The sequence below is a fragment of the Sturnus vulgaris genome, chromosome Z, assembly GCF_052056855.1.
Source record: "Sturnus vulgaris isolate bStuVul1 chromosome Z, bStuVul1.hap1, whole genome shotgun sequence".
NCBI lineage: Eukaryota > Metazoa > Chordata > Aves > Passeriformes > Sturnidae > Sturnus > Sturnus vulgaris.
In genome coordinates, this window is record NC_142283.1 from 51,398,391 (window position 1) to 51,424,158 (window position 25,768).

Consider the following 25,768-nt stretch of genomic DNA (forward strand, 5'->3'; position numbering starts at 1 on the left):
GTCTGTAGACAGACTTAAGGCACATGTTAGCTCTGGTCTGGAATGTATTTCAATTTTCTTTATATTCTTTACAGTTTAAAGCACAAAGTAGCCTTACATTGTTTTAGTGAACATACAAATCTATACACCTAGGTTTTCTTTCTTACTTTTACTTCTTTTAAAATTTATTTTAGTTTGCATGCTCTTTTTTTAGAGTGGTAAAGGACCATAACATGACAAGATTGTTTTGGGGTATTTTATACAGACAATCACCACTGACATTGAAAATAGCCTAAAAATAACAATACAAGTGAAGTAGTTATGGCATAACTTTGCAAGGTGTAGATAACTGGAAAATTGTTCAGTGTATCTATAATCTAATTAGAAGATAGTTCAGGATACCTATAATGTTCATATATCGGAAAAAAAAGGAATGATTTTGTGACAGTGAAGTAGTTGGAAGTTGAAATAGTACAACTGATGCAGAAGAGTGAAGATCACTATTAGAACATTTAGAGAAGGATTATGAAGTTTGGGATGTATAAGCAGTACGGTGTCCCTTGAAAAGTTAAAGAAAACTGCTGTTTCACTGGCAGTGCAGGAAGTGATTAAAATGTTTCAGTGTAACAAAAGAATTGTTCTCAAGAAAAAAAGAATACAATGGGAAAGATGGATTAAGGCACCCATATTATTATATTATGGCTGTAGTACAATAGTATGAAATCAGCAGTGCACTCCAGCAGCAAAGTCCAAAAACATACTGGGCTTTATGAATGGGGGCATCAAGGGGAGGGATTATATTCTTTTACGTCATATTCATTAGACCGTATCTGGGTACTTCATTCCGTTTTGATCCCTAAAATATGTGAAGAGCATGGACAGAGTGGAGGGGGTGCAGGGACTGCAATTAGGATGATGAGGCCTGGAGCCTTTGCCCTGTGAGAAGAGGCTGTGGGAGCAGGGCTGGTTCAGGCTTTTCACAGTAGTGTGTGGCAGGATGTCAAAAGGCAGTGAAACAAGCTTCAACATGAGAGGCTCAGGCTGGAAAGAAGGAGAAGCCTTTTCTCAAGGACAGCCCAGCAGTTAAACAGATTGTCCAAAGGAATTATACCATTTCCATTCTTGGAGGTTTTCAAGACTCAGGTGAGCAAATTTGTCTGAATTAAGGATCAGCCTTGCTATGAACAGGAGGTTGGCTGCAAGCTTCCCAAAGTTTCTTGCAACTGAAGTTATTTCATCATTTTGAGACTGTTAACTAAGAAAAAAAATGATCATGGCTATTTTTTTTCTTCCATTATTCCCTTCACAAAGAAAATAATTTTTTATTCAGCATTCTTTTTCTGGGTTTTCTGTGCTAGATTTTCTCTATATTGACAAAGTAATTTTGTAGATTTGTTACTAGAACTTGTGTATTCTGGGCACATCACACATATTAGTAAGAAAAGGCAAGCATTTTTCACTTCATCCAGATGAAAAGAAGGAAAGTAGTTAAAATAGTTTAAGAAGCTGGAACTAATGGACAAAAAGGAATAAAGGAGGGGAAAAGAAATTAATATTGTAGAAGACTTAGAAGTTGTTAACCACCAGACTCCAATTCTGTTAATGTTACCAGGACTTTAGCATTTAACGCTGTATCAGTTTTGTACTGCAGACACAGCTAACAGAAAAGAACAGTAATGATAAAGGAAGAATTTAGTTTTAATCTACCCTATAGGGACCAAATCCAGACTAGAGTTCCTGTGTGTACCACAAACAAACAAACAAACAAAACCACCAAAAAACCAAAAAAACAAAAACCAACCAACCAACAGAAAAAAAAAAAAAAAAAAAAAGGAAAAAACCAACCAACCAAAAAAACCCTAAAAATCCCACAGCACAGAACATTGTAACATTGACATAATTTATTATGCTGCATAGAGCTGAACTAACAGAAAAGTTGTTTGCATTATATTACTGCCAGCTCTGCAGCTGCTGCTTTGCACCTGTCCTGGGCATTGGACAGAGAGCTGTTTTCCACAGTTGGAAAGGTGTATTTTTCTGATCTATCTGAGCTGAACACCTTCTTTTTTTTTTTTTAAGACATGCTGGACAACTTCAAAGACATATATATCTGCTTGCATGCTTGCGGCTGTAAGATTTCAGTCTCAAAACTGTGCATTCTAGCTCCTGACATCATTACTCCAATTTTCTTATATCTTAGTCCTTTGTGGAAGCCTTCCTAAAAGCAGTCTCCAGAAGGCAAAATTTGAAATCTTTGTCTCAGCAAGGCACACAATATTTTTGCTCTTTGAGAGAGAGAGATCAGTGCTTTATCTCCATTTCCACCTTTCACCAGTTTGATTTTTGACATCAATTTCCTGTTCCTTCAGTTCCACATACAGCTTTTGTGTTCTGGATAATATTGTGATTCCTATTTTAAATAAATATTATGCCTATGGTTTATAATCTTTCTTTAAGAAACCTTGCAATATCTCTTACTTTATAGAAACAGATTTTATGCCTCTCTCACACATCTAAGTAGTAACTAAAAATCTACTTTCTCATTTTAATTCTTGTAACAAAATAAGGAGAAAAAACCCACACGTTAATGGAATGGGAGGTTTAGTAAAGATGGAGGATTTAATTTTGCTAATGAGGCCTGAGAGCAGAGTACAATGATAGAATACACATGTTCATTCTTGTGGCTAGAAATCTGTTCTCCCTTCTTGTTTTTTTAAGTCTGTTCCCTGCTCTGGGAGCATTGTGAAAGGCATAAAACTCATTTTGAATATATTAAAAAAAACTTCCTAAACATTATCAATTAGCCACCACGACCTGGAAACTAGCCTTGAAAATCAATAGTCATTATTAAAAATAAATAAATAATAGGATAACATGTTAATTTCTTAAGACCCTGCCTCTGTCACTGCAGCCAGGTATAAGGCATGGAGATGTAGAGAAATTACTTGAGTCAGACAGAAATTCAACCAATGTGGATTGCTTACTGGCCCCCTCAGTTTCTCAGTCTGAGGGCTAAGAAATACAATTGAAATGTAACGTTTATAATCTTCATTAAAAGAATATTAGAAAATTCCTGTCATTCCCACTTTTAGAGGTACTTAACACAAAAATACTGATCTGCTACACTGGTGCAAAAATTCATGAAAGTTAATGCAGTATTTGTATATTTGTATTCTCTGTATATTATAACTCATATAGTTACTAGCATTTACAATGGTCAGACCCATCCTTATGAATTTTTATGGTCTTTACAGACATGTATCCTAAAATTAAGACTATTTGCTTAAAATGATGAACTTCGCTACTTCAAATACCTGATATATACATAACTCACATAACTGAAAGTGTGACCAGCAAATAGCAAACCTGTAACTAGTAAAATCTGCTTGAGGAATCTGCCTTTATTTTTTACATACTTTGCATGTAACACTTTTATTATCATACAGTAGATAACTTAGAAGCATGTGTCTAATTTAGGATTACACAGATTGCCAAAGGAAATAGAATTGGTACTCTATCAGCAATTCCTTGCTCGTCTACAGCACTCTAGGTCCTATAGATGTTTACTTCAGAAGAAACTAAGGATCCTGAGATCTCAGTGCACTGAATCCTTGTAAATCCACTAACTTCATACGTGTTGAGTTTCCCAGGCAATTTACAGACATTAACGCTCTAGTATTTAAACACTTCAAAAACCGTATGAAACTAATATCCAAGCCCTTTCAAAAGAGTAGTGGTATATATTGTGTGTAGACCCTGGATGGAAGACAGGTGCTCACCAAAGCTGCTCTATCCCTTCTCTCTTCAGTTGTACATGGGAGAGAAAACACAACAAATTGCTTATAGATTGAGACGAGGGCAGGGAGAGATCACTCAGTGATTATCATCACAGTCAAAACAGAGTTGACCTTGAGGAAATTAATTTAGTTTATTTTCAATAAAATCAGAATACAATAATGAGAACTCCAAATCTTCCCTCATTTCTTCCTGGGCCCAACTAAATTTCTAATTTCTCTACCTCCTCCTCATAAGCGGTACAGAGAGACAAGAAGTGGTGTTGCTGCCAACTTGTCACACCTTGTCTCTGTCACTCCTTCCTCCTTCACACTCTTACCTACAACAATGAGGGGTGCCTCCCACAGGAGGCAGTCCTTCATGAAATATCTGAATATCAGCCCTCCCCAGAGACTGCAGTTCTTCATGAACTGCTCTATTATAGGCCCCTTCCCTTTTGGGCAGTTTTTCAGGAACAGCTGCTCCGGCGTGGGTCCCCCATAGGGTCACAAGTCCTGCCAACAAACCAGCTCCATGTGGGCTCCTCTCTCCATATGGTTATAGGTCCTGCCCAGAGCCTGCGCCAGTACAGGCTTCGTCTGGGATACATTTGGACACATCCACCTGCTCCAACATGAGATCCTCCAGGAGCTCTGGGTATGTGGGTATGTGCTTCCATAATCTCAGAGTACATATTTTTATAACATGAAAGTGAACATGAACATGAACATGAAAGTGAAGGCAAAATTACTCTCCCCGGAACTAAACTCACTAATGTAATGGAAAGTTTAATTCTGAGATTAAGCAAGTCAGGATGCTTGAACCAAGACATCAATTTTTTTTAGTTTCCAAAAAATACAGTGTACAGAGCTGGTGTTCCTCCTACATTGTAGGAGTGTGTGCTGGGCTTTGCACCATTAATTAGTGGTTTGTCATCAGTTTTGTCTGTTTCTATTCAGAGCCAGGATTATTAGAAAGGTGATTGAGACAGTTTTTGGGTGTGGCCTTCGATGTTTATTGTATCTTATCAAAAATTACAGAAAGTTTGACAGCACCTCTAGCTCCTTGCTAGAAGTAGGAAAAATGGCTACAGCTGAGCCTGCTTCAAGGCTTTTTAAAGCTAAACAAACCAATAGAGGTTTAACACCTATATCATTTTTTTCTTTTGACCCAATAATAGATTCCCATGACCCTTAGAGTGACTTTTGACTGACCAATCCAAAGGTTACTACTTAAGTTCTGTGAAGAAGAAGGAAGAAGAAGAAGATGAACAAGAAGAAAAGACACCACCCAAATTCTCCATCTTGTCCCTGAACTACCACTATACTGTAAAAATCTTAAAGTTAAAACCCATCACCCAGTGAAAATACATACATGTAACCCACTACATATAACTCATTCATATTTGCAAGTCTTCTCCAAGGTTTCAGGCCAGAGCAGTATTTTCCAGGGTGTCTGTGCCTGGAAGCACAGAAAGCTCAAAAACTCCAGATTCCTGAGATCCAACACTATATGACCCAAAACTTTTCCTGTTACTCTTTTGCTTCACTTCAGGTCCACTCCAGTGGCAGACTTGGCTTTCCTGGTAGTGAGCTACAATACTATGCTTACATCCTGTCACACTTGCAACTTGAAGTGGCAAGTCTTGAAAAAATTAGCAAACTAACTTACTTAGAGCAAATAGCTTTGTAATATCTGCAACATGTAATTTAAACTGTTGAATTATGATTTTTTTTTAAATGCTATAAAATAATGAAATATACTCTAAAATTGTAATAGCACACTTTTAGTCAGATCAGTATTATGTAATCAGCCAGATTATGGTTCAGAAAATCAATTTATTTTAATAAAATTAATAGGCTGGAAGGAGTGTGAATCCTTCCTTGCAAATATGGGAGTGGAGTCTTCCACAAGGGAGAGACTAAAGCATATATATATATATGTATGTATGTATGTTTATATATATAATATGATATATATATATGTGTGTGTATATAGATGTAAATTCAAAGTAGATCGAGACTATGTAAAGACTATTTCCAGCATGACAAATTTAAGGTTAATGACACTTTTGTAGTTAAAGTTCCCCATGGTCTGACATTTCCCTCCGATGCTGGAACTGGATTATATACAGAGTGTGAGAAATCCAGCCATAAAATTGAAAAGAGATAGACTGGGATTTGTGCTTTTAACTGTTCCATTAGACTCTCTGAATAAATCAAAACTTTACATCTTTTAATTATTTCTTTTCTTTTTAATGATAAGTATGTTTCAAATTTAGTCCTGTGAATGGTAGCTATAATGATCATGTATATATAAGGACACAGAAAAATTCATGCATTGTTTAATTTCAGATTTTTTGGAATAGAAATATACTTCTCATATGTGTAGTGTTGGAATAAAGCTGCTAAATAACTGATGCTATCCAAATTATACACAAGTTAAGTTTGGACTTACAAGCAAAACCAGATTTCTGCTGTAAAATGTTTAAACACTTCTCATGTCACATTCAGCAATGTATGGGTAGTAAAACAACCATGGAAACAAACTGGCCATGGATATTTTATATTGAATTACCCACTTTCATGAATATTTGATCTGCTTATTGCCTGCAAATGTTTTAGATTGCTTGCCTATAATTGGAGCTTATTAAACTTCTGAAGGTAAGGATCTGCGTGACAGGAATGGCTGTAGTTCTGAAAAAGGGGGAAAAAATTGCATAGTATGTAAACTTTAACTGGATAGAAAGCGCAGAATTGTAGACTTCTGGCGATGTTTTCTTTTGAAAAAGAATCAACATGATGATGTGACAAAAAAGTCTAATTAATCTGTTTAATTTGCAAACATCCGATGAGCACACATATTTTCCAGGATTACTATCTTAAAAGTTACAGATACTTTTGGGTTTTAAAAATATAAATAAAGCACTTCATTCATACTCTTAGAATTTTTCACAGAGTAACTTACAGGGGAAGTGGAAATAGTTTAGATATATAGCTACTGTAGACAAGAAAGGATTATCTTTATCTGCTGATAAAGATATTATCTGCAGACATAATAAAAGAAAATGCTCAAGGCCATCCTTTCTGTGAAGTTGCTTACAAGTGTCATCAGTGAAGAATTTACCCTATGGTAGAATGTAAAATTCACGTTTTTAATCAGAAAGAAGGATATTTATTTCACATTTATATTTTTATGGTGCTTTATTTTATAATACAGTTAAGTCCTTAAGGATAAGAGGAAAGACTAAAGCCAAAAGTCACATTAACAAAAATAGTCCATAGTCCCCATTGCAAATCTGTTGCTAAAATTTGCCAAGAATCAGTTTGCAGTTTGTGAAAAGACACAAAATATAAGAAAGAAAATCCATTACGCATATGTTAGTATGGTAAGGGTATCAATAATATTTTTACATTTGAGACAAGTTGTTTTTTTTTTCCCTCTTCCCCTTAAAATATCGGTCTAATAATGGAAGAAAATTTCCATAGCATTAACACCCTTTTGAAGCCATAGCTTAATCATTAAGCAGTCTTCCTATTGCATATTTGAGTTGTTAGACTCCCTAGCTTGAAGATTTATCATTAGCCTAACATTTTTTTGTTTGTTTGTCTGTTTTTTACTTCTAATGAAATATCAAAATGGAATTAAAACAGACGTGATGCTTTGAATATGATATACTTTCTAATTCAAAATTTTCATAATATAGCAGATAGGGGACAATAAAAGCTCAAACTCATCCAAACTGTTTAGTACATATTATTTAACGCTGCAAAACATGCTTATAGAAACGATTACAATTGTATTTGTAAGGAATTGACTTAATACAGATTTTTTATACAACAGCGCAGACTAGTGGCTTTTAACAAGGCAGCAAGTTTACTTTTTCTCCTAAGCAGCATTAAATTAAGATGGCTAAGACCAGAGGGTACAGAAAGTCTGAGTGTTTCTGATTTTTCTAATTCAATCATGGCTTCTCAGAGGACTGGGCACTTTAAAAAAAGATCAAGGAGCTAAATACAAAATTCTTTTGAAAAGAGACAAGGTTTTTTTATGTTGTAAGAGATATGTGCCTTGCACATTTTTTTTAAACTTATTTACAAGGAACAACTTTGTCCAGACTGAGTAGTTTCTCAATTTCTTGCAAAAGTGTGTCACAAATTCACTGCATTGCTACATAAAATTACACAAATATGTTTTTCAGAACCCCTTGATCTTCTTGACATATCTAGACAAAATATTTGCATAACATTTGTCTGTGCATATCTTGAAATTGAGGTATGACATTTAATCTTTTGTAAATCTTCTAGACTTCAGAAAATATATTGTTACAATTAAGGTTATTAACTTAACCTGAATGTAGGAATTTTAATCATAATGATTACACAGAGTTCTCCTTACCTCATTTTTTTATGCATCTTCCTATGTCTGCTTTTCATGTCTTTCTCTGTAGTTAGCCCAAGAACAGTATCACACTGACACTGGTGTAGTTGCTTCAGTTAGCTAGTATATCCCTGATCAATATTGTCCTACATGTCACATTTAAGATGTGCCCCACTCCTTGAGAAACGCTTTTCTTTGCAATTACCCAAATAACTCCTAGAAAACCTAGTGTGGCCCTGAAGAGACATGAGAATACGGCGTGAATACAATAAATATGTGGGAACGTGCCAACCATGGAAGTATACCTGCAAATTTTCTACCTTCCAAAGTCTAGCTCATGCAGATGAAAAATGTACTGCTCTTGCCCATCCTCCAGTACCTTTCGTCTGTTGATCACTTTTAAGCTCTCAGTATCAAGGTTATGAACACTGGACCTAAAGACAAGGTTAAAGGTAAGACACCATTAATGATCCTTGGATTGAAATCCAGTGGGTTGAATTTAACAGCTGATATTTGTAACTTAGTAACAGTGACGAGATGTAAAAGACATAAAGTGTGAACTCCAGACTAAGTGGAAATACATGATTCACCATGCAGTTTAAATTACAATATAATTTGGTGTAAGTTTTCTTGGGACAGTAAATACTTCAGGCATGATAGTCTGATATCAATCTATCATTTGACTACGTAATCATAATTTGTCTTACCATACTCCTCCAGTGTGTATTTATATTATTCTGAGTGGTTCAGCTGGCTTGATTTCCTCATCCTAGATGTCTCTAGGATGTCTCATCCACTCTGTCTTGCCATGCAATTTCTACCCAGCTGCATTATTTCTGAGCAAATGAAAATAGGCTAATCAAATTACAATGCCTGTATAGTTCTGGTAGTCTCAAGACATCAAAGAGAATACCCAGGATTTTTAAAATTTTTTTTCCTTTTTTTATTATTTTTTTTTTAATACCTGTAGGTATTTTGGCCAGAACTTGCAAATCTGTGAGGCTGTGAACTCATGTCCAAATCACATATGTGTCTAAATCATTCAGCCTCTAACTTGGCTGTCTCGAAATCCTCATCAGGCACATAAAATTAACATTTACAGGCATTTACCTGGGAATAAATACTGAATGTCATCTGAATTTGAGACTATGCACAGGTGAAACAGAACTGAGAATGAAGACAGAAAAGCTCTTCAAAATTGTCCAGTGCCCTGTAAGCTACCTAGTACTGCTTATTCTAATATTCAGCATTAAACTTTTTTGCAGTGCTAACTACTTTGTGTGTGTTGGGACCTACGCAGCAGTCTCCTGGCAGGTGGACAAAACTATTGTGTCTTTGATTTTGTTTCTGTTTGTTTCTTGTTTTCTGAAATTGCCAACTCTTAAGAGAAATCTGGGTATTTACTGTGAAGTTCCTGCTACCTATCCATAGCATTGGGATTTTAGACCAATATTTTTACATATCATAATGAATAAAATTGTAGCACTGAGATTTATACTATAAAATTAAGCAAATGGTTGTCTGCAAAGGCCTCTTTGTCTTTAATTTCTCTCTCATTTTGTATCTTTTATTCTCCCCATTTTGGAAGAATTTATGCTATTTCATATTTATGAATATGGCTTAATTACATGGTCCTCCATTCAGACACTGAATTGCAAGGAGATGTAGGTCCACATTTTCATAATTTGACACTCCTGATGCCATTAGAATAATGATCATTTAGATGTTCTGCACAGGTGTTAAGCACCTAAATTTCATCAATGATAATAGTTTTAATCTTTCCTTTACAAAAACCCTTCGATTTTATTTATTTTAAATTCAGGAAAGGAATCCTTCCAGCAGATGGCAGCAACTCTCCACCTACCCCAATTCTGACTAAAAATATGTTACCATATTAAGCACAAACTTCGTTAAGAAATTATTTTTTTTCCAACTGATGGCTGAAATGCTTACATAGACTATTCTCTTCCAGTTTTAATTTTCAAGACCAAGCACAACTGGTATCACTAAAATGTCTGATGCCAAGAGGCATCTGTTACATTACAATTAGTTTACCATATTGACAATTCAGATAATGGAAGGTGTACCAAAGCTGTAGTTAAATTTGCATTTAGGTGACAGGATGCACTGCTTAAACTGAACTTAATCTAAACATGCTTAAATGGCTGCAAGAATCTGAAGTTATTCTGGCTTTTACTGAGCATCTGTAAGGATTTCCTTGCAGTGGGCTTGTCATTCATAGTCATTTCTCACTTGGCACATTTGTAGTGTAAGTGGTATTGGACAGGATATACACAGCATCCCTAAAGGAGAGTCTTACTCAGGCGTTCTTCTCTATTCATAAAAGATCATAAGGTCTTCCCTTTCAAGGCAGACTGTCAAATAAGATATTTTAAAATAATGCAATTAACTCAAGTTGAGTGTATGCTGCATCTTCCTGTAAATGACCACTGATTTTATTTTAAATCTGTCTTTTAAAAAGAGTGCTACAGCAACTCTTTTCTTCTGCTGGAAAAAGCCCATCAGCTACTGAGACAGTAACTGCCTGAGGCACTATCCTACAGTTTATTCAGCTATGCACAGACTTGATCATATAATCTCTCTTCTGTGGAGATTCTTGCTTAACTATACCTTAATACACGAATAAGCCACTCTAGGATTCAGATGTAGCTGATTACAATTAAATTATGCTTATACATAAAAACATGATCATAAACACATATGTAATCCAAGGACTATATATATAATTCTTTCACTGCCATCAAATTCCTTGTTATTTGACATTTAAAGGACTTGTAAGTAAGCTCGCTAATGATGCAGAAGTGTGAGAGTCCCATCATATTCTGGTTTTCGACTAATATGAGAGATAAAAAAATATTTTGCTTACTTTAAAACAATGCAACTTTTTTTATTATTATTTCCATAAAGAAATATGTTCATTTGCCACAGAGACTCATAGTATTTTGGAGGACGCCTGGCCCTTTTCCTTTCAACCCAAATTTGCTATCATTTTTGGTGGAAGATCACCTGTATCAATTGTCTGTAGAAATCTCTTATATTTAGAAAGGATTAGAGAGATAGGGCACAGTTGTGAGATGATGTGAGAAGAGAAGAATAGGTAAAACAACACTTTGAACACTTTGGCTTTTATTTGCCAACCTGTCTTGGGAACTTTGGCTTCACTCAGACAGTGCTGAACCACACAATCACTTAAAAAGACTTAAATTAGGGTTCTCAATTTTCAAACACTCATCAAGAATTTTTGCAGTGTGGAATTCTATTCATATATTTGGATTTTTGAAAAACGCAGTGTAAAACTGTAGTAAATTTAATAGATATATTAATTTTTTTCTACAAAACATAACTTTTTGATATGTATTTATTTGAAATTTTCCATAGTATGTCAGATATTTCATTTAGACAAGAGAAAAAGACAGAAGAAACCAGAATTAAAACCAACAAAAACAACAACAACGAAAGGTAGAATCATTGCACAAAAGGGAAACATTTACTGCAGTCCTGTTCCAGAATGCATTTTATAACTTTTTCTTCGCGTATGACCAGAAGAAATAATGACAAAATTTCCAGGGATTTGTTGTTGTTGTTGTTGTTGTTGTTGTTGTTGTTGTTGTTTTGTTGGTTTGTTGGTTTGTTGGTTTGTTGGTTTTTTCTGTTTTTGTTTTGCGGTGTTGTTGTTGTTGTTGGGGGGGTATTTTTTGTTTGGCTGGTTCATTGGTTTTGATTTTGTTTTTGGTGTATTTTGTTAGTGTTTTTTGGTTTTGTTTTATTTTCTTTTGTTTTTGTTATTGTTGCTGCTGTTATTGTTGTTTGTTTGTTTGGTTTTGGGGGTGGGGGTTTTTTTTTGTTTTTTTTGTTTTTTTTTTGTAGTTCCTCTCCACCCACCATTAATTTTTATCTTTTTGTGAATTCGTTTCACCAATACCTGTTCTGTAGATTTTCGGAGGTATATAAGTTGACCTATTAGTAACAGATTTTCCTTATTATTTTATAGGCATTGCTGAACAATTTCTGTGTGATAATATGCCATTTTTGTAAATGCCAACTGATGTTGAGTACTATATGTATTCATTAGCTATATAAAGGAAAGAATACAGCAGAAGAATTTTTTTTAAAAAGCCATTGAAAACAAAAATAGCCAAAAAACCAAAATATTTTTAAATGGATAAAAAATAAGGGCAGTAACAGAAGGAAATTTGTATATGCATCTTACTTATAAAATCCCTAATTATACCAAGAAGATTGGTGAGTTTCATAAAAGAGTAACTTTTACCTGCATTTCAAATACAGAGCCCTACCACAGTTTCTCCAAGGTGCAAGTTAGGTGCATATGAAATAGATATTTTAACTGGATTGTCTTCTTTGCCTATAACACTGAGAAAATGTTTGCCAACAGTTTTCACCTCAGAAAGTTTACTGACTAGACAATATATTAATCTTAAGGCTTTGTAAAAAAAAAAAAAAAAAAAAAAGAAAATATGGTAATTTATTTGATAGTGCTTTGATAATAGAATAGTTAAAACATAAGTTGATGTCAATGTCCCCAGATCGTTATGCACTAGCTTTCCAAATACAAAAAAAAAAAGCAAAAAAACCCCCCCAAAACTAAAAATCTCAAGTAAATTTCTTACTGCAGAAGCAAGAACCATGATTAAACTTTTAATACATTGGGAAATTCATATTTTTTTTCAAAGGGTCTAGCAAGTGAAATTTTTGGCAAGGAGGAAATACTTGTTCCACATCTACAAAAGAAGAATGGCACTTTTAAATTATTTTTCTTTCCATTTTTTGGTGGGACCTGGAGCCTGGGCAGGAGCAGGGTCCTGTGACAGACACACAAGCCAGGGCCAAGTTATGGCGTTAAGGCGAGGCACAGGGGCAAGAGGAGGCCCTGGAGGCAGCAGGGAGGTGGAGAGACATGGGTCAGCCCGGAGTTTCCCAGTGACAGGGATCAAAGCTGATCCAGAAGAGCAGCTCAGCGGCAGCTGTGGGCACAGCCCCAGGCTCCTGGCCCGGCGCCGCTGTGGCGTCAGGGGAATCGGGAATCACAGCGCAAGGCAGCGGCACATCCATGGGGCAAGGCCTCAGAGTGCCCCACCGTGGCTTCCAGACCTGCTGTGAGTCCTGGCCCGTGCCTCCCAGCTGGGTGGGCTGCAGGGCAGCCTCTTGCACAGCTGTGGAGCCTTTCTCCATGGCTTGGCTTTAGGACACAGCCTCCACACACAGGTAGGGGTTTAGGAGGGTGGGGACACCCTGGAGGACACGCTGGGAGTGTGGGTACACCAGGCTGGGCAGTGTGTCTGTGGAGAGCATTCCCCCAGCAGGGGCGGGGAAGCCACCACGCTGTTCTGCAGCAGGGGTGTGAGGGAATGGCAGGACAGGGATGGGCACTCGGAGCTGGGAAGGGCCCTGGCTGGACACCAGTGGAATCGGGCAAAGGCAGGCCCTGCAACTGGCCAGGCCTTAAGGGCTGCCCAAGCCCTTGACTTCCTTGGTTGGCCATGGCAGCCTGTGATAAGTCTGACAGGAACTTCTGTTTCATGAAGAGCACATGCTAGTGTTTATATTATTATTACTGGCACTTATTTTCTTAGAGGAGATCTGCCCTACTTACTACTTTTTCTTATGATTTAGGAGGGCTTTTTATAGCTTGGGTTTGCCGCAGCAATGGAATAGAAATTGTCAAACTTTGTGAAATGCAAGGTAAAACAACACTGATGCTATTCTAATAGGTGAAAAAGTGTTAAACACATTTTCCCTTTATCTCTCTACAGGGTCCTGTTTACTAGAGCTTAAATCTCTTCCAAATAGCAGCCTGAAACCCCTCTATTTTGCTTCCTACTACATTCCCACTGGGGCAATGCCATGTTTCTTGATATTATTCTTCGTCATGCTACCTCTTAATAGCAATACTACTGAGAATGACTTTACAGGAGAAGAAACACTGATTTACTTGGCTGTAAAATCGTTCCTGGAAGACTGCTTGCTTGTGCTGTACTGTTAAGACTGTGTTTCAGTCTGTGAAAACAAGATTAGGCAAGTGAGAGGTCTTAATAGGCCTCTCTTAGCTCCATCATCTGCTATTGTCTTTCTGGACTAAATATATAGATGACATTGAATGGCTAGGACTCATCATAAATAGGGATCAGGAAAATATTCAGAAAATATTTAAGGGCAAAATATCTTTTATTCTCATAAAACACATCAGATACAAAATTCTTAATCGACATTTTTCATTAACCTTCATGTGCATGTATACCACTACATCTAGAAGTGGGAAACAGTCTGGCTATTGTAGACCAATATTAATTTCTCTTTGTTTATCTAGTCTTTTTAAAAGACTCTGCAGTTTTGTTCTCTAAGGAAACTAATTGAACTGAATTTGGTACCTGATTTTCTGAATATTGGAAATCCTGATTTTGATCTAATTCTTCACACTTCCATGTTTTAATTTGAGAGGTGTATATTTTTCCTTCTGTTTCATGTTGCTGCATACAGCCAGACACATCTCTTAATGTTCTTTCTTGAATAAAAAGCAAATTTTACTCTAAACTTTATTTGAGAAATACATATTTTGCATACTTCATGTTTGTAGAATGACAGTGAACCAGGTGTACTCAAACATCCTGAAAATGATTGTCAGATGTTGTTGATGGCAGATATTGTATCAGCAAAAAGAAAATTGCCCTTAAGTAAGAAAATATATATATATATATATATATATATATATATATATATATATATATTTACAGTCTCTTTGTAAAAAAAAATCCTAAATATAAATTACTTTCAATTCTGTGGGGGAAATAAATCACTATGAAAGGAGAATTTAAGGTATATACCAACATTGTATGTAGTCTTTCATACCTTTAAACAATTTTAGTAAAATGATAGAAGCATGGAGCCTACTCTCTGACACTAATTCTAAATCAGACTAAGTACCTCCATATCATAGACAGGTAAAGAAATTATAAAAGAAAGGCCTCTTAAATACAGGCCTGCTCTGCTCAATTAAAGCTAGCCTGTCACTTCTAAGTGCACTTTGCAAGGTCCCATGTGAAAACAATCTTGGTATGAAAGTTTCGTTAATACAACAACCTATTCCTGGGCTCAAAACAAGTGTACTTATGTAAACAATAAGGTTTGTCTCATGAAAACCCACAAAAGAAAAATGTAAACACCTGAACCTTAGCACATACACACAAAACTACCTTCTGATCGATAAGTGAAGTAGTAAGAAAACTAATAGCCAATTGGAGTCAAACACTAGGTCTGTAAATACAGTATGAAAATGCATTATGTAAATAAAGAATTGTTTTTTCCAGCATGAAGAAAATGGAGTCTCGGCTGATTTATTGCAACACCTCCAGCCTGTAGAAGATTTAACTTCTAGCTTACCTTTCCTGCTAAAAATGAATTTGATATTGAATTTTATGAATTGAATTTATGGAATTTAAAAGTGCTTCCATCTTTAAGCATTTTCTGCACACTTTTTATAATCTAAATCTGAAGTTATGTAATGTTACAGATAGTGTTATGTTGGTGCAAGTTTCCAGCATCCCAGAACTAGACTATTCCAGCATGACAGTTGTTTGCACCAAGATAATTGTCAGTTACTTAATTCCTCCTTCTCTTCTCTTCTCTTCTCTTCTCTTCTCTTCTCTTCTCTTCTCTTCTCTTCTCTTCTCTTCTCTTCTCTTCTCTTCTCTTCTCTTCTCTTCTCTTCTCTTCTCTTCTCTTCTCTTCTCTTCTCTTCTCTTCTCTTCTCTTCCTTTTTTGGATTTGGGTGTAGTATTTCTTTCTTTTCCAAAGCATAAAAGTGACTTCTTGTTCATGAGTCCATATAGGACCTCATTTTCTATTTTCTGACATATCCACGTATACAACCCGACTGTTCCCCTAAAAGAAAGAAAAAAAAAAAAAAAAGGGCTTGACTACAATGTCATTTGTCCTGACAGGCTTTTCAGTTGTTAAAGAGCTTTGTCTGTTCCTGGCTGTGACCTTCAAATGTGTGAGAAGGGTTTTTCTTTTGAAAAAAAAAAAAATACATTCTAGTTACCATGAAAAGGACCAAATCCTATGCTTCTACCTCTTTCCCTGTCCAGGTGTAACATCTTTCAGACTGCCATCAAAAAGGTAAACGTGCAGAAAATGAGACTCTTTTTTTCCTGAGTAACAGTGCTGAGGTCTTTAGACTCATGGACTCTGTCAAGGGAATAACAGCAGACAGGGCAGAAAAGCATGATAGGAAGATATTCTATCTGATCCATGTTACCTGCTAGTTTTGCCTACCTAAGGTATGGAATACAATGAATGTCCATTTTCATTATTTCAATACAAGAATGATTATGAAGAAGACTAAAGGACAGCCAGAAGAGAATTAGCCTTAATGAGGTCAAATTGAAATTAGTTACCTTCATTCCCATAGATGCACATGCTTTCACAGTATTCTTCAATGAAAATTTATTTATATGGCATGTCAGTGACACAGCAGAAGACTGTCAACTCAATTTACCAGTGACAAACCTGAGAGAGGCCTGGCTGTGGTCATATGGAGTCTAGCAGCAATGTCTGCCTCCAAAGTCCACTGGCAGCCACTCAGCACAGACAATGTCTTTTCTGTGAAGAGCTTTAGAAACTTAGACAGACTTAGAAACAAAGTTTGGGAACTGTGAAATCTGCTTTCTTATATTTTGTATTTAAATACAGGGAATAAAGATTCTGGAGACACAAGAGATTTGTTAGGGGAAGGAGTATTTTTTAAAAATAATTAACAATCACTTAATGTTATTTTATTTTGATGCAGGGACAACCTATTGATCCTATGGGGTTATATAACAACATTATTCCCCTGATATTTTTATCATTATAACCCACCATTCTCTTAATTTTTTCTCTCTTTTAAATAAACAACCAGTTCATTACAGAGATTTTTTTGTTTTGGCAAGTTTAGGAAACCAAACAGATGACTTTCCAGAAAGGGAAAGCACTGAATGTGAAAAGAGTCTTCCAGTGAACAGAACAGGTTCATAATTTTCCAGTAATGAAAGCCCATGTAATAGGACCAAACTAATTTTATATGGGCAACTAAAATACACGGTATAGAGTAACAAAGGGACTGGATAAAAGAATGGAAGAATATTATATTTGCATATGTTTTTAATGAGAAAGGAAGAATGCATATTACATCAGTTTTCAGGACATATTTTATGAGTTCATATTGCTTAATCAGCATACCTATGATATGATAATTAGTTAAGCAAGTTAAGTAAAAAAGATTATGCTTTTATAGACATAAGGGAAATACTAACTGGTGTGTAGTATCAACCGAATAAATCTCTGCCATAAACACAGCAATGTTAAAATGTATTAAAGGTAGTCATTTGAACCATGTCATTAAGCCTTCAGCACTGACAACATTATTATTTGTGTGTTTCTATTAATTCTATGTTCCAGTCTGACTGTGGAAAAATAAAGCAGATAGTGAAATGCTTCTGACATAAAAAGCATTGACTCAGTCCATTGTCAAATATGACCATGTTTCACCACATTTGAAGGCCCTGCCTTCAAATAAGACCATATTAAATAAATGATCCAAACCTATATTCCTCTTGTATTTTATACTACTTAACATTTGTTTATAACAAAAGTTCTCTACCTGCCAATTTTCAACAATTGTCTTCATGTTGCTTATGCAGTGAATTAAAAAAAAAAAAACAAAAAAACAAAAAACCACAAAAACCACAAACCAAAAAACCCCAAAACAAACAACAAAACAAACCACTTTGTTACTGTGTTATGATAAAAATAAAATGCTTTCAGAGAAGAGAGTTTTTAGAGTGAAACATTCTTGATCATTGATGGCTATTTATTACTATTTACTCTTATTTTTTCGTAAATCATTTAGGAATATTGTGATTTTTGAATGTCATGACTGAGATACATAAGAAGGTGAAAGGCAGTTATCAATCCCAGACTGCCTAGTGACTGAATAAAACACAAACTCATGAGTGCTGTGTATAAAATATAGCAGTATCACAGAGTGGTCGAAGTTGGATCTGGGCCCACTTCCCTGATCAAGCCGAGCTACTCAAAGCAGGTTACCCAAAGACCATGTCTAGACGGCTTTTTATATTTCCAAGATTAATATTCCAAGTATTTCAGTATTTCCAAGATGAAATAGTAATTTCTAGGCAAACTGCTTCAGTATTCAGTTACAATTAAAAAATCTGTTTTCTGATAGTCATACAGCTCTTTCTTTGTTTCCTTTTTCCCATTGCTTTTTGTCCTGTCATTGGGCACCTAAAAAACCAGACTCCTTCTTTGTATGTTCCATTCATTTGTTTATATGTGTTGAGAGTTTTCCCTTGGCACTTCTTCTTTCCAGACGGAACAATTCCACCTCTCCCAGCCTTACCCCAAAGAAAGATCACAGAATTATAGGCTCATTGAATGGTTAGGATCGGAAGGAACATTAAAGATCTTCTAGCTCCAACCCCCCCCTGCCTGGATCTCCTTCCATTAGACCAGCTGTACAGAGCCCCAGCCAGCCTGGCCTTGTACCCTTTCACAGATGGGGACCCTACAACCTCTTTGGACAACATATTGCTTCCTAACATCTAACCTAAAATGTACACTCCTTCAACTTAAGGTCATTACCCTTTGGCCTAATTACTACATGCCCTTGCCAAAAGTCCATCTTCAGCCCTCTTAAAAGCCTCCTTCAGATACTGGAAGGTGCTGCAAATTCTCCCTCAAAGCCTTTTCTTCTCTGGACTGAGCAGGCACAGTTCTCTCAGCCCATCTTCATAGAAGGGATACTCCAGCCCTGTGGTCAACTTAGTGACTTTCTTCAGGACTTGTGCCAACAGGTCCACATCTTTCTTTTCCTGGGCACCCCAGGCTCGGACTCCAGGTTGGGTGTCAGAAGAGAAGAGTGGAGGGGGACAATCACCTCCCCTGACCTGCTGGGAACACCACTTTTGATGTTTTCCCAGGAAGCTGGCTTTCTCAGCTGCAAATGCACACTACTGGGCTGTGTTTTCCTTCTCATCAACCAGTGCTCCTAAATCTTTCTCCTCTCAATCCATTGGCTCCAATACAGGCTCCACCCACCCTATACTTATGCTTGGGTTTCTCCAGGCAGGCTGCAGGATCTTACATTTGGCCTTGTTGAACATCATAAGGTTTTCATAGGCTCACTTCTTAAGCTTGACTGCTAGTAAGAAAGAGCTAAATGTGTGCATTGAATGGATATCTGAATATGGATATGTGTTGCTGTTGGGGTCGTTGTTGAAGTGAAGCAGGTAAAGAAACAGGAAAGGCCTTTGCAGGAGTTTTATAGAGATTTTTATTTCAGCCACGCATGTGCACAGTCCAGCATCCAGAGACAGAGACAAAGGCAAAAAGGGTTGGTCTGAGAGCCTAGGTTAAGTACATGGGGATTTTGGGGTGGGGGAAGTAGTATCAGAGACCAATTAACAGGGGACATGGGGGTGTCACAAGGGTGAGCTTATGGCATAGGGGCCAACAGGGAACCAGGGTGGGAGTGACTGAAAGGCTGACGGACAGGGAGAGGGCATGGGTCTGGCCTAAGGAACAAGAAAAAGATTGTTCTGACTTGATAGAACAGAATTCGTTATCAAAAGAAGACAGCTGAGAGAGAGGCCTCTCGTGTCTTTCTAATTGGGAATGCCTTTCAAGGTCTCCACATGTATGGTAGAGGTTTTCACAGGTTTGTGATATGTGAAGAGATAACTTTATTATTGAAAAGGCTACAGTTCTGTTTTCATATATCTAAGGTAATTTACCAAATGACATGCTGTTTGTGCAAGTACTGCACGTTTTGGTGATATGCTTGGTGTATTTAAAGAGCTAATAGCATAAGTTCAGTTATGGAACAGTATTTTTGCACAGAAAATAGTACATTGAGAAAGGATTGGTCTAGCGCAGAGACAAAGCAAGAAAGTGTTTATGACTAAGACAATGGGTTTAGAACACCATTGTTTCATAACCACTTCAATCAAGTACAGATAATTTCAGTGTAAATAATTGTATATGACTATGATTTATATTCTTTCACATCACAGTTACACTAGAAATTCCACTTTGTTTTGCTGCTTTTCAATGATTACTGTTTGCAGAAGTTATTTATCATCAGTGCATTTAATTTTTCTGTTTTTTGAACCCTTCAGAATTTATTGGTGTTGCTGTAGAAAAGCAAATAAAACATGTTTGATTTTCTGTTTCAGGGAAATCTTGAAGAGTCTTACACTTTTGATCCTCCAGTCATTAACAGTGTTATGAGAACATTCTGGTGAGGCGGTAAGTTGGTGTAGATCTATTACTTTGATCAGCTGAATTGTCATTTCGGATTTTACTTCTATAACAATGTCCTTTAGTGTCTATCTGACAAACTTATCTTCTACGCTGTCTTGGCAAATTTAAGAAAACTATATATCTGTGATTGATTTTATTTTTAGGAAATCTGAAACACAGAGGCATCAGCTTATTTTTGTATTTACAGATTAACTTTATATCATATGAACAGAGCAGTTGATTCCTACATACTCAATTCCTATTTTCCGGAAATCCTAGGTTCCTACACATCTGGACATCTGGGTGATTATTGTAATTAATTCAGTAGAGCACAAGTCACTCAGGAATGCTAGATATTTTCAGGCCTCCAAATTTCAGTAATCTATTTATCAACTACTTGTCAGACTTCTTCCAGAATATTCCGTATCCACACCCATATGAGTATGATGAAATCTAAAGGCTTTTCTTTTTCTGGCTGCAAAGAAGGCTTATAGATTTAAAAGGTCACTGCAACCTGTCAGTGTTCCTGGATAAGCAACTTCTACAAAGCTCTAATAAATTACATCATAGCTTCTGTTGATCTTAGCAACACTCTAGTAACTTAGATAATACTATCTAAGTAGTATTGGGAATTTTCATCTGAAATAGGATTATTTTTAATTTTTGTATTTAAATACCAAGAGGAGACAATAGAAACAATGGTTGCTTATTTCTAGGTGTTAATAAAGTTCTGAATAATGAAGGGCCCAATGACTGTGAGTCATTGTTTCAGACACAGTTTTCTCTAAGCCTTAATATACCATGTTAATTCTTTTTTTTTTTCAATCAAGGTTTATGCTACTGTTGAAGCTCATGTACTGGAAAAAAAATCATCTTTCAATGAAACCATGTGGGTTTTGCTAAGCTAGATACCACGTGCAAGAATGGTTTTACAATGCTGGTTATATACAACTGTTATATAAATAAGATTCATGTTTCAGAATTTAATGAGTGCAAAAAAACCTTTCAAAACTTTAGATCTCAAGCAGAATAAAGTTGTGTATTATTTCATATTCTACAGACACAGAAATGGTCATAATATTTTCTACATCAGTTGCAGAGGTAGGACCACTGATGCAGCATAGATTCTAATTCTCTGCTCTCTTGTTGTTGATATATGGAGAATTTGAAAAGTAAAGAAGAAAAATTATTTCTGATTTTAATATATGAAGTTCACCCAACCCATAGTCTGCTATTTTTAAACCAGGCAGATACTTATTCTTACTAGTCCTCTGAATGCTTTTTCTTTGTATTATCATTAAAATATAATTTCACTAACTACATTGTCATCCAAAAGAAGTGATGTCACACAAGCAGTGTCTACTTATAGTGAATTCCAAGAATGAAATTCCATTTTGATACAAACTTTCCTTTTCAAGGATTTTTTTTTTCCTTACCTTTGAAAATGTGCAACAGATTAAAGTGTGATCTAAATAATGTCATTTGGTCATCCTGTTTTCTCATTTTCTTAGCTAAAATATAACTTACTTTTATTGGAAGTAATAAAATTATCCCATTGTGTTGGTGTTTCCTATTGTAAAAATACAAGTAGTTCAGATGCAAACTAATTAATTCTCAGAACAAATTCACATACTTAAAGTAAAATCTATTAAATACAAAAACTAATTTATTTCTGCAGTCTCTTTCATCAGTATGTGGGGTTTTTTTAAAATAAATGTGCACTATTTTTAATGTTTATATTTCACAGTTAAAGAATTCTTGATTGTCTGTGGCTAGATTCTCACTTCTTCAACATTGTAAATCTGGAATAAACACAATTTCCTAGCCTAAAATATGTCACTTTATCAAATGTAATACATTTTCTTGAAGGAATTAATGCAATGGAAAAACAATGGGAAATTAAAAATGGAAAAAAAAACCCTGCCAGAGTTACAGCAAAATTTCAGTGGTTTAATATTTTTGTTAGTTTAAAATTCTGTATTTGTGACATAGGTATACAACAATATACAATTTTTTTAACTTCCATTCATTTTCATTTCAGATGATATGGAACAAAATAAAGCCAAATTGTGAACAATATATCTTACAGAAAGTACTTTAGCAAAACTTCATAACAGCCTGCTGAAAATTCATTAGAGGTTGCTTCTTTTATGTATTCTTTTAAACAGAAAGTCAGTGCTTTGTTTTCCTCTGCTTGGTGAGCACAGTTTCAGTCCTGAAAATGTCAACATAAAATTCTCCTTAAGGGTGAAATTTTGATAGAGCAGAAATATAAAGCATGTCCCTCAGACTTGTGAGACTTGTGCAGATTGTGTCTCAGATTCCATATTTAAACTTGGGTGAACAGAGATATGTCTGAGGCACTTTTACAATAATTAAGATACATGCAAGAGGAGACAATACATCTTCATTATTTAGAACTAATTTGTTGTGATTGATGAACAAGATGAAAACTCTAGATACAGGCATATAAGATGAGAACTATTATTTTTTTAATCATAGACTTAAAGGAGACTATTATTATTTTTTAAGCCTTTTATGGTGGAATTCATAATATTAATAAGAATATATGACTATTAAAGTTCTTAACACTATCAGTTCAATAGCTTGGCAAGCTAGAATAAGAATATTCAAGCTTTAACCTCTAGGCCATATTATTGAAGCAAATTTAGATTTGTTCAGTTTGAACATTCTTTCAGTTTGACAGTTATTTGGCTAGCTGAAATGTGATGATAGAATGAGTTCAAATGCTGAGTTTAAAAAATTACATTACAAAAAATTGCATGTTATGACAATAGTTCACATCTCACAATCACAACAGAAAGGTCAAAGATCAGACATTTATGCAGAGTTAACTGCACCTTAAGTCAATAAACAGTTTTGAGTTTTGTGGCTCAGGACGGATGAGGAGCCCTGGGAAAAAACCGAACACTCCCACACCCAGGAAATACTGTAGCTGTGGTTAAAAAATTCGGATTCACTTAGCTACTTACCATCAGCACAAAATTAACTTAATCACTTAAACAGCCTTAAAATTATGAAAAACATCTTCCTTTTTTGAAAAAGTCTATATTGACATACAAGTATTCTTACGAAATTGAGAATAACATAGGGAAAGAGTAATTTCTAATGAAGGAATAGTGATTCAGAAAGCAATCCAATAGAATTGCAAAAAATCTCAATATAGCACAGAAACATTACCAATGAAAATATTTTTGTCCACAAAATTATATGTGCTTCAAGTAATTTAGTTCTTTCAGGGTTCTTTCATTGTGTGGATAGAAACTGGAATAAACAAAATAATTATGGACTAGTCAGGCATCTATTGAAAGTATTCTGTTTTTTTCTTTATACTATTCCATTACAGATGATTTTCCATAAAATGAAAGGGAAAACATTTTTAATCTGTATTTTTCTTTCCAAGAAAATATTGGCATCACTCCCAAATATGCAATACACAGCAAAAAGTAGTGCAAGGAAATATATAATACAGGTCAGTATTTCTCAGTAGCTGTGTGCTAACCATAGTAGATGAGTCACAAAAGGCAACCTAGTGTTAGAAAACAGAGGTTATAATAATATAATCTGGGGGAAAAGAAAAGAAAATATTGCTTCTTTGCAACTATAATTTTATTTTTCACAACCAGGTAATTCTGAACTCATGAAGCACATGATCTGTGGTCTAATTTTACCATGTTAGTAGTATTTGCTCTTTTATTATAAGTCAGTTTATTGAGAGACAGAACTTTTTAAAGAACATTTTTAGTGCAACTTGTTATACATATATATCAATCTTCTACTATAAACTATTGTATGTATATTGTATAATCATGAGTTCAAAAATGAGCGAATATATTCACCAATTTTTCTGAAATGTTGGGATTATTTAAAGAAAAATATTGATTCTTTCATCTTAAAGGCCATTTTAAGATCTTGTTTTGAGAGACTTTATTACCTGGTTAGGGTTCTGTATACCTAAAGATTGATTCATAATTCATAAAGAACACCTTTTTGTCTGAAATTATTTTTGTGGAATTGGCCAAAGCCTTGTAACAAAAGAGCTTATTTTCCCTCAAATATTCTTGTCAGAGAGCAATACAGTCTAGAAACATTAAAAAAAAAATAAAAATACCTTATTAAAATCCTTTTTCTCAGTAAATTGGATTTTTTTTTTTTTCTTTTGCTATTACTGTTCTGGTTTTAATTTTCAAATTTATACAATATTAGAATTCTTAACAAAAAAATCTGGCTGTCTGAAAGTACCAGTGATTACATGCAACTATGTGTAAAATCAGTATTCTTCTAAATCAAGTCGATTTTTATTCATTTTCATGTAGTTAATTGATAATCACAGAATTACAGAATGGGTCAGAGTGGAAAGGACCACAGTGGGTCATTTGATCCGACCACTCTGCTCAAGCTGGGTCATCCTAGATCACCTTGCACGTGATTGTATCCAGATCATTCTTCAATATCCTGTGAGGGAGTCTCCACAGCCTGTCTGGGCAATCTCTTTCAATGCATGGTCACCCACACAGCGAAGTAGTTCTTCCTCCTCTTCAGGTGGAGTTTCCTGTGCACCAGTTTGTGCCTGTTGCCTCTTGTCCTATTGCTGGCAACACTGAGCAGAGTCTGGCTCCATCCTTTTATCATCCTCCCTTCAGATACTGACATTGACAAGGTCCCTCTCAGTTGTCTCTTTGAAACTGAACAGGCTCATCTCTCTCTCAGCCTTTCCTTATAAGAGAGATGGTCCAGTCCCTTAATCACCTTTACAGGCCTCCACTGGACTCTCTCCAGGATCTCTCATGTCTCCCCTGCACTCAGGTGGCCAGAACTGGGCACAGCACTCCATATGTGGCCTCATCAGGCCTGAGTAAAGGGGCAGGATCACCTTACTCAACCAGCTGGCAATGCTCTTCCTAATGCACCCCAGGACACCATTGGCTGTCTTGGCCACTGGGACACACTGCTGGCTCACAGACTGTTGTGGTTCATTGTTTTCTCTTGTTATAACCTTGTTATTCCCTTTGTTGAAATGGTTCATCCCTAAGTTTTACCCCCTAGCTCTGTATATAATGGTTTGCTCCCTTCCCGCCTTGACCCTTGTCCGTCAACCCTAATCCTAACCTACCTTCCAGAGTCTTTCCTGCTCGTTTCCCTATCCTCTCTCAGAGTCTTGTCAATCCCCCTCAGCCCCTCCCCTTACTCCCAAATGTTCTCTGCCTGTCATCCTTTCCTAAGTGTTTCGTTGGTTGTACCTCAATGTCCTCACCTATGTTTCCCCCTATTGGTTGGT

The 25,768-nt window shown here is 35.8% G+C and overlaps 1 protein-coding gene across 46 annotated transcripts in view; it reads left to right on the top strand.

Annotated features, from left to right (window-relative positions):
- Nucleotides 1-25,768, top strand: part of PTPRD (protein tyrosine phosphatase receptor type D) — a 1,149,067-nt gene that overhangs the window by 223,880 nt on the left and 899,419 nt on the right. For all 46 annotated transcript variants that reach the window (XM_088156870.1, XM_088156871.1, XM_088156869.1 and 43 more), the window contains exon 3: nt 20,403-20,475. The gene's annotated coding sequence lies outside the window, so the exon portion shown is untranslated. The remainder of the gene's footprint in view (nt 1-20,402; nt 20,476-25,768) is intronic.